This window comes from Echinops telfairi, unplaced genomic scaffold (genome assembly GCF_000313985.2).
Source record: "Echinops telfairi isolate 266 unplaced genomic scaffold, ASM31398v2 ScPeMD7_23;HRSCAF=83, whole genome shotgun sequence".
In the NCBI taxonomy this organism is placed as follows: Eukaryota; Metazoa; Chordata; class Mammalia; order Afrosoricida; family Tenrecidae; genus Echinops; species Echinops telfairi.
This window is the reverse complement of record NW_022103920.1, coordinates 87,835,972-87,846,710: the sequence shown is the minus strand read 5'-3', so window position 1 is coordinate 87,846,710 and position 10,739 is coordinate 87,835,972.

The following is a 10,739-nucleotide window of genomic DNA, read 5'->3' as shown; positions in this document are numbered from 1 at the left end:
TGGTGCGATGATCACAGAGCGAGACAAGAAAGGCGAGGCTCACCAAGCCATTTATCTCTCTGCCCTTCAGTTAATCCCACTTGTGTTTATCAGCCAGGCTGGCACAATAAATTATCTCATCATTATATGAGGGGGTAGCCCCACCCCCACAAAAAACCCAGAATCTCCCCCAAGCTATGTATTTAAATTTTTTTTTTAAAAAAACAAAACAACCTCACCTTCCAAGTACTCTCTATTACACTTAATACATTTGTCAAATCTGCGATTCTATTCTTGGAAACATTTTTTCAAACTCATCTGTTTGGATGGTTGACAGCACCTCTGTCGTGTTTTTTCTTCACCTAGTCCTCTTTGTCAAATCGCTGTCCTTTCATGACCCTCTGCATTTGCAGAAACGAATGGAGCAAGGTCAGGTGAGTCAGGTTTGTGGGGCAAGAGAGGCATGTTGATTTTTGCCCAAAACTGACACACTGAGATGGCTGCGTGAACGGGTGCATTGTCATGGTGGCAAAACTAGTCTCCCGTCTGCCATAAATCAGGCCTTTCTTGCTGAACACTGTTATGCTATCTTTTCAGAACCTCTAAATAGAAAGCTTGATTAACAGTCTGACCTGGTGGAACAAAATCCAAATGTACTACACGTTGACATTTTTGTCTGTTTGGGAAGTTGACAGATGTCCAGAATGAGGTTTTTGACATTTTACCTTGTTTGAAATGAAAAATGACTCATACACCTGAGTTTTTCCCACAATGCTGTCCTTGTAAACTGTGTTCAACATCACAACAGTTTCTGCGGCATTTTTCCCAAACGGGAAACAAAATTTCAAAGCTGCACACTGTTCTCTTAAATCGGCCATCACAGAAAACAAAGTTTGAGCGAAACTGCTTTTATGAAAAAAATCCACTGTGACCAGAGAACCTTCCCAGGCAACGTTACTAGGTGCACTACATTCAGAGTAAGTTGCTCAATGCTTGCCTGGTGGGAAAAATGCACTACAAAATCTGCCCAATGCAATTCTGGTTTGTTGGTTTTTTTCCTGGTACCTCCTCGTATTCTGACAGATTGGTTCTATAAGTGAAAATGACAGATGAGATTTAAAAGGATTAAGGTAAAAGTAACTCGCTCATATTCTTTGAAATATTGACACCAGTTTCTGTTGCAATTACTATTTTTACTGTTTTCAACCTGCTCTCTGTCCTGGTCAACTGCTGAATTACCCTTTGGAGTGAAGTACGGACAACTGAACAATCCTGCAGACGTGTTAAGGACTTACAATCCATCTAAATAGGACTCACGTGATCTAAGATGGGTACTTTTTTTATTTCACAATGATGTAATTTTGGTCCCTCATAAAAAGCAATCAGTTAAAATTCTAAGATTTTTTCACATAAGTCTGCTGCCCACCCATGCATGTCCCATTCTAAATGATTTCCATTGGTTTTTTAACATTTTATTATCATCCCTTCTGCCACACTCAGCAGGAAATCACTATTCGGAATTTGGTGTTTTCCATTCCTTACTCTACAACTATGTATGTGTGAATTCTATAACAGCACCTAGTACTGTTTCTATGTCTTACAATTTTATAAACTGCTACCAGAGCATTATATTTATTTATTTATTTATTTTTTAGAGAGTGAGGCAGTGAGACAGTGAGAGAGCGAGGCAGTGAGAGGGAGTGAGGCAGTGAGAGAGAGTGAGGCAGTGACAGAGAGTGAGAGAGTGAGGCAGTGAGTGAGTGAGGCAGTGAGAGAGAGTGAGGGAGTGAGTGAGTGAGGCAGTGAGAGAGAGTGTGAGGCAGTGAGACAGTGAGAGAGCGAGGCAGTGAGAGGGAGTGAGAGAGTGAGACAGTGAGTGAGTGAGGCAGTGACTGAGAGTGAGAGAGTGAGGCAGTGAGTGAGTGAGGCAGTGAGAGAGAGTGAGGGAGTGAGGCAGTGAATGAGTGAGGCAGTGAGAGAGAGTGTGAGGCAGTGAGAGAGTGAGGCAGTGAGAAAGTGAGAGTGAGAGTGAGTCACTGAGTGAGGCAGTGAGAGTGAGAAAGTGAGGCAGTGGGAGAGTCAGGCAGTGAGAGAGTAAGGCAGTGAGAGAGTGAGAGTGAAAGAGTGAGGCAGTGAGACAGTGAGGCAGTGAGAGGGAGACATTGAATGAGTGAGAGTGAGTCACTGAAAGAGTGAGTGAGTGTGAGTCAGTGAGTGAATGAGTGAGGCAGTGAGAGGGAGACAGTGAGTGAGAGTGAGTCACTGAGAGAGTGAGGCAGTGAGAGAGAGTGAGAGTGAGTCACTGAGAGAGAGTGAGAGTGAGGCAGTGAGAGAGTGAGGCAGTGAGTGAGTCAGGCAGTGAGAGGGAGTGAGGGAGTGAGAAAGTGAGGCAGTGAGACAGTGAGGCAGTGAGAGGGAGACAGTGCCAGAGCACATTTTTTTGTAACTTGCTTTATCTACTAAATTTGCTTGAGATTTGTAATCGGTCATAAGCAAAACTGTTTTTACAATTTCAATGTATGTAGCGTTTCATTATATAAATATTCCCCAATTTGTGTCCATTCTCGATGATGCCATGACGCAATCTCATGTGCTTCAGAGACGCTAACAGGAGAGACCAGTCCATGAAAAGGGCATCATGTTTAGCACAGGAGACGGTTGGGAAAAGGAAGACCTTCAACAAGATGAACTGACACCAGGGCTGCAACAGTGGGCTCAAACATACACCATTCTGAGAATGGTGGCGGGCTGGGTAGGGTTGTCATATGAGTTAGAGGTAACCTGGATGTCACCTAACAACACAAGCAGTGCTATGCAAAGCATGGTTCCCAGACTAGCTCAGGAGCTGTTACTCATCTTCAAAGAACCACACAGCTTACGCCAAAATAGAAACGCACTCACTTCGTTAATAACTACACTGTCCCACCTTCACACCAAGACTTCTTCCATGAAGGAAGCATGCATTCTGATGCAAGTTCTCTTCAGCCCTTGGACTCGAACTTTGAAGAGCAGCACTGTCCTCGAGCACAAAAACAAGAATTTCAATGGGGCAAATACAAGGGAGCTTCAAAAAGTGAGTGAAAAATCCCATTATCCTTTAATTCCATTTCTCCATGAGCTTTTTGAAGTCCTCTGGTACTTAGGAATGAAAACTACTGGGTTGCAGGATGTGTACTAGGTATGCCTGGGTGGCATCGACACTTAAGCATTCAACTACTCACTCAAGATTGCCAGTCCAAACCCCCCAAAGACAGCCCCTGTGGACAGGTCTGCTTGAGTCAGGTCATAACCTCAGCACTGTGCAGAGCAGCTCTGAAACCAAGCAACTCTTCATGGCACCTGGGCATCTAGGGTTATTTGCTCTGAACTGACTTAATAATTTTGGCCAAATTCTGTATTTTGATTTGCTTTTTCCTTAAAGATTTGTTGAAAATAACTACCGAGGTATTTTTACTGTAATACATGTTCCTGAAAAACCTTGCTATCTACAAAAATTATCACACACTGAAAGTGACGGGGCTAATGGGGGAAAAAAATCAGGTCAAAGGCAGACCACTGACACCATTACCACTGTAACCAGAACAAAAGGTGTGTTGCATTACTAATAACTTTTACTGTAAAAATAGGATGTAAAAAAAAAAGGTGAACTTAGTTTGACAGAAAGAGGATTAAGGAAGGACTGAGGCTGCTGGGTTATGGAGAAAAAGTATATATACAAAATATACAAGTACGTACATGAGCATGTATCTGAGAGCTATGAAGTAAGTGCTTCCAAAATAAAGTTCCTGGCCTCAGTGAACTAAGAGTAAGAAGATGGAATAGATGGGTAATACTTTAAAAGACCATTTGATTGTGAATGAAGGTAAGGGTTAGGGAGCACGATTAGCAGTATTACGGTCAACAGTTCATACTCATTTTGTTTCCACTCGTCCAGTGCCATCCACTTCTTCCCTGTGTTTCTGGTTTCCATTCCTCCCTCTCTCCTAACCTTCTGAACTTGGTCATTAGGTAAATGCTGCCCGTTTGATCATAAAGGGTTGATTATTCTTCCACATTGGTGAGTTTAGTTACAGATCTGAAGGGTAGGTGACTAAGGGCCAAATCTTGGGGGTCCCATTTGTCTCTATCTAACCAGGAAGTCCAGCCTTCTATGATTTTGAGTTTTGTTTTCTATTTTCTCCCATTCTATCCAGAACTTTGACTAGGATCCTTTCCAGAACAGTTGGTAGTGGTGTTAGCTAGTTCTTTTGGTCTCAGGCTTGTGGAGTGTGACTGGGTCTTTCTGCAGTACTGAATTTTAACACCATTTGTTGTCTTAACATACTTGCTTTCACCTGCTATTTTCTGAAGGCATAAAACACTAATGTGCTGAGAAATACTGTGCATGAACCAGTAAGATCAAAGTATTATGCTGTCAATAACCAACTTGCAAGGAGGTCATTTGCATTAAAGCCAGTCACTGAAAGAGGACAGACTGTTTCAGATGCTGAACCCTGGTTGACGAACAGGCCTAGCTGGGGCGTTGCCTTTCACTTCTCCAAGTTTTAAATTTGAATACAGCCAAATGATCAACTTTTCTTTTAAGATTACTTTGGGGGCAGGGTAGCTTAAACCAGCATTATTTCCTAATTGGAGGTCAAAGATATGCACTGTATTATTTCCTAAATATTTTAGATTTTGCTTTTCATAGGAATTTAGTTAACCTGGAAATTTTTATTTCCAAGGTGAGACAGGGCTTCAATCCTTGCCTACTCTCCACCATATATCAATAGTTAATTGTCCCCAGCACCTTTACAAAATAGATCATAATTCCCCTACTACCCTGTAATACCACATTCAAGGCAAAATTTCCTCATTTTGTTCACTCATTTAACAAACACACATTGTATCTATTGCCATGTGAGTGCTTTGCAAAATGTAACTTTTAAATGCTCACAAGAACTCTATGAAATAGGTACTGTCTTTTCAGATTGAACGAGTAAAAAAAAAAAAAAAAATGAAGTAACTTGACCAAGGTCACCCAGTAAATTAGCGGAGGAGCTAGCATTCCAAAGAAGAGAGTCTTGGCTCCGAGTCCATGCACATAACCCCTCTACACACACAGGACCATTATGGGTTCTGTTCTGTCCCTGGGCCACTGCACGCTGTCTTATAACTGAAACCGTCTAGGAATGTCTTTGCATAGAGGGAAGTTCCTTCAACATAGTGTTTTATTCATGAGCATGTCTTCACTATCCTTGGAGTTTCCTGCTTTGGTCCATATGCATTTAAAAACAAACTTTCCAAGTTCTCACAACTCAATTCTGACTCCGAGACCCTACAGGATAGAGTAGAACTGGCCCCCAGGTTACTGAGGCTATTATAAATCTTTATAGGGGTAGAAAGTGTCCTATCTTTCTTTGGCTGAGCGGCTGCTGGTTTTGACCTTGGGGTCCGCAGCCCAACACATAACTAACTACACCACCAAGGGTCCTCAATAAGTTACATTAAAAAAGATACTGTAATAGCATTAACTTTATAGATGAATTTGAGGCTAAGTGATATTTTCCAAGTCACAATATGGTATACCTCCATATTTATTTTAGATCTCTCCATAATATCTTTTAAGGAAGCCTGGTGGTCCTGAGAGTTGGGCTGCTTACTCCAAGGTCAATGGTTCGAACCCACCAGCCAATTCATAGAAAAAGGTGAGGCTGTCTATTTCTGCAAAGATTTTCAGTGTTGGAAACCTCCCAGAGGCTGCCTGTGAGCTGGAATCAGCTTGATAGCTGGGGGCTTTGCTATAGCATCTTTTAATAACATTTACAACTCTGCTCTGAAGAGAAGCCTTGCATGCGCTCTCGGAAGACTTGTTCCTTATATACAATATAGACCTTGTTTCTCTTGTTGTTATAAAGATAATACTTTATTTTTTCCTTACTGGGATACAGAATGTATCTAATCCGCACATTCACCTCCTATGTGGAAATCTACTGAATGCTTATCAATTTAGTAATTTATATTACTCGTGGCTTTTGTTTAAAAATCATTAATATATAAGTATACAATTTTACTGAAACCATTCACATTTATTTCTCCTTTGATTTATTAGGATAGTGACTTAAGCATATACATTTTCTTAATCTTTCATCGTTGCATGCCTAGCATAAATCCAACTTGTTCACAAGATATTCTTTTCCACAAGTACACTGTTTGATCTGGATGCTAATATTTTTGGATAGTTGCACCTATGTTCACAAATGAGAATGACTTCAAATTTCCTTTCTTTACTCTCGTTGAATTTTGGTATCAAATGTGATTGTATCAATCATAAAATTCGTGGAGTAGTATCCCTCTTTTCTATTCTTTGGGAGAATTTATGATTACTATGGAGTTCCTAGCTCTCAAAACTGTCTCTGAAGGCCTATTTGCTTGCAGTAAAGTTTACTGTGTTTACTATTTTGCAAAGTCAGCTGCCTTAAAAACCCACCATTATTCCACTGATTCTGACTTACAGTGACTCTGTAAGACTGGGCAGAACTGATTCTGTGGGCTTTCCTGACTTTAACTTTTGGTAAGAACAGAGCGCCTTGTCTTTCTCCCAAGGCTGGTGGTTTCAAACTGCTGACCTTGTGGTTCGTAACCCAACGTGTAACCAAAGTCAGTTCAGATTTCCAATTTCTTTTTCGACCAGTAATGCTTAAAATTACATCTCAAGAGTATTGCCTATTGTACAATTTTTAATGATAAAGAATACAAATTTCCATAGAGTTCTCTTATTAGTTTAAAATCCCTGCTGCTTTGAGGTCCTGTGTCCTTTGTCTTTCTAGGTATACAGCTTATTTTTCTTCTAGAAGCAATCTTCCCTGCGGTGTATTTTTTTATTAGTCCTTTCAAAGAATCAATGTTTGGCTTTCTTGACTTCTACTGTCCGTACCCCCCCCCCCCCATTCCAGTCTTAATTTCCTTCCTTCTGTGTCCTTGCTTGGTGTTTATTATGCTGTTGTTTTTCCTAATATCCAAAGTGAGATGTTTGGCTTAGTCATTTTCAGCCTTTCCATTCAACTCTAATGTTTCAGGTCATACATTTCCTTCCAAGGGCCACTAGAGGTGCATCTCACAGGGCTTGGATAGGTAGATATTTCCCTTACCATTCAGTTCCTGGGGTTCAAGGTTCTATAGAGCTTCTTTAATCCACAAGGTATGTTGAAGATGCATCAATGCAGCCAGACAACATGGTGTGTGGTACACTTCTTTTTTTTTTAACATTTTATTAGGGGCTCACACAACTGTTATCCCAATCCATACACACATCAATTGTGTAAAGCGCATTTGGTGGTACACTTCTATGTAGTTTGCTAAGATTTGATTTAAGATGGCACAGTAAGTGTTCAAATTTTATTAAGATTTCAATACATACTTGAAAAGGCAGAGTTCAAACTTTTCTCCTGATGATGGTGGATGTGTTCGTCTCTTCTGGTAGCTCTATTCAAATCATATTTGTACAGATACTGCACTACTAGATTTTAGTATACAATCATAGCTTCCTGATGAATTTTATTTTCTAGCATTATATAGTGCCATTCTTTGTCCCTAAAAACAAAGCCTTTTCGGGGTTTTCTGGGGGGGGAGGAGGGCAGCGGGAAGTCTAAGACATTTCTTTCCCTTGGTATTAATTTGTGTTGCTTGTCAACAGTCTTTTGCATTTGGTGTGTTCTATGAGATTTGTTATCTTTTTACTTACTGATAGATTTGATTTACTGTATATACTCGAGTATAAACCGAATTTTTCAGCACATTTTAAATGCAGTTTTTGTGATAAAATTAGGCGCCTCACCTGATATTCGGGTCAGTTTATACTAGAGTATATACGGTAATTTTGCCCCCTGTTTTGTGCTACCTACTTACTTTCCTTTCCCTATGCTGACTCCTTTTTACTGACTTAGAAACTGTAACTGTTCTATTCTTTTCTGGTTACTTTGGTGTTCGTTACATGCAAAGGTTCTAGCGTGTCTCCAAAAGCAAGACGACAAGTCAAAGGGGTTGAGGAGTTACACAGACTTATCGAACATCTCAGCTCAGTCATGTGTCATGTGGAATGCAGGAAGAAAGGCCTTCAACATGTCAAATCAAATGCTCATGCAGCCTCCCTGAGAGGATCTACTTAAGAAGATATGGACAATGCCTGTGTCATAGTAAATGCTTAACAAAAGGCAGCTGTGGGGCTACAAACAGATATGGGTACAACTTCCAGTTACAAAAAAAAAAAAAAAGACACCTGAGGAGCAGGTAAGGAAATTTTCAACCTAAAGGAAAATGTTTGTAACTGGAAGCACAATCTTTTACTAGAGTATCAGGTTGGCTTACGTCAAGATTAACTTACCCTTTATGGTAGATGCATAGACAAGGCAGCCGTGCTATCGTATCCCCCTGCTGCAGTTCTTCAAGGCATATTGCACATTCCCCAGCATCTTTACACAGCACATCCTCTGAGGGGAGAGAAGACACATTCAGGACAATGTGATTATCTCCCAGATAAGGAGGGGCAAGGGGGAAAGATTTAAGAAAACTCCTTTTTAAAAGGTATTGATCTACTTTACTTCGCATGTTTTCTCAAAAGTAAATTAACACAACTCAGGACTCGTGTTTCACATACTGTCCAAGGAAGGATGTTTACTTCAAAGCAGGAGCTTACATTCTGGCGAACACCCTTAGAGTAGGCAAGAACAGTATAGCATCCTCTAACTTCCATGGGCCTTTGCTCTTCAACGTCAACTACATGTCAGTATTTGGAATGTATTAAAACATATTTTCTAGAATTCAGTATTAATCTGGTACCCGAGTAATTTAAAAAGATGAGTTAGAGTATAGGTTTCCCAAAAGTCCATCATCAGGGCAACACGCAGGCATCTGTTCTGCAGCCCCTTGGGGTCATTGCAGTGCCCACTAGGGCACTTACCAAACTTCCCAACAAGACAGTCAGTGCCAGGCTTTTCCGCAGATTTAAAAAGAGACTTTTTGGAAAGTTCAGGGTTTCAGTCACTGGGGGCAGCAGTTTTTCATAACCTTTTCCCATGACCATGCCATGTCTACTTCAAATAGCAATCAGAGCGGCTTCCGGAAGGCCCTGCAAGTTATTTAAAGTTTCTGGAATATCTTTAATACTTCTGGGATAACTTCCTTAGTAAAGCACAAATTGAGTTTAATTTTTAAAAGAATTTGGCGTTGTGGGGTGTGCTCGCCAGATATGCTTTGGGACTCTTTCTTAAACTCAGAGGAGGAAGACCACGGCGTCACTGGAGGACAGACAAACTGCTCCAGAGCACTCATGGTCAATGAGCTGAGAGGGTAGAAAGCCAAAGCAGGAGCATGAGTATTACTTTGTCCAACAAATAAATCACTGCTTTCAGAAATGCAAATAACAGGTGAGTTAAAGAGGGAAGACTATGCACTATCTAGATGCAAAGGCTGGAAAGACAGACAAAAGTTATGGACCTTTTAAAAAAAAAAAAAAGGACACTTTGCCTGCTATTCCTTTTGTCCTTAAAAACAACAAAAAATCAATTACATACATTCTTTGCAATTAGTTCCCACTTTAGTTATTTACCTTAAGATAGCATACTCAAAGGGTACACAGACTATAGACCAGTTCCTTCTCTGGTTTGTAGATATCGAGGCATCAGCAGCGGGTGAAGCTGCAGGCCTGGCAACTTCTACTGAAAAAGGGAGGAGGAGAGGCCTCAGGAAGAAGGGTCTATGTCTGTGGAATCCAGAGGACATAGCAGGAGTGACTCTAGCTGAACATCGAAGATATGCAGACTAAAAACATATCACCATCACAGAGTTGAGGAGGAAAAGATTTCTGGATGAACAAAGGCAATAGGTAAGTGGAAAAACACCGTTTATCCTCGCCCCAAATTTCCCTCCCCCATCTTTCTTCCCTTAACCCTAGGGGTCCCTCCTTCCCCCCACCTCTTCTCTTGGTCTCCAGTGTCCCATTCTCACTCTGGACGCACTCCAGGGACTCATCGCCGAGTGGAAGCCAGGTGGACGTTAAGGCACCTCCACTAGGATGCCACCGACAGTGGGAACACAGAGATAAGGATCTGAAGGGAGAACTCAAGCGTCTTGGTAAACGTCACAATTCCAAGTCATAGTGTGTATTTCCATCACACAAAGACCTGCCACGGTATAACAATGAACTATAGGAATATAACTTCCTCAACAAAAGCCAACTAGTCAACCACGATTTTTTATCAGAAGATCAATGATTATTAGACACTCATTAGTTTACTACACTACCAAATTTTTAAAAAATAGCTCCCATCAAGCCATGATACAACACTAATTTTATGACAAATGTCATTTTCAGATTTGCTAAGGTGTGCTGTGGGGGGGAAACGTTTATCTCAGGGCTGATGGGTGAGAAGATGTATTGCATTTCTCATCTTTTGGGATACTTTCAAAGCACATCTAGATTTAAGTCTAAATGGACCATCAAATGTCATTTATTATGAATAAGGAAATTAATCGAAACAAAACAAGCTTTTAAAAAAATAAAGGTACCGCCACATATACCTCTGTATCAGATTCTGAACACCAAATGGAAGCAAGCAGAAGCCCCCTCAGTACAGGATTCTGAATGTATTGCCAACAGCAAGATAACCTGTTTTACACTGCTCTTATGTTGATAAGATAACTATGATTGCAATTCTTTGAGATACTCTAGTTCCAAGAAAAACAAAGGCAGACCCTATATGTGTATTACAGCTGGGGGGCGG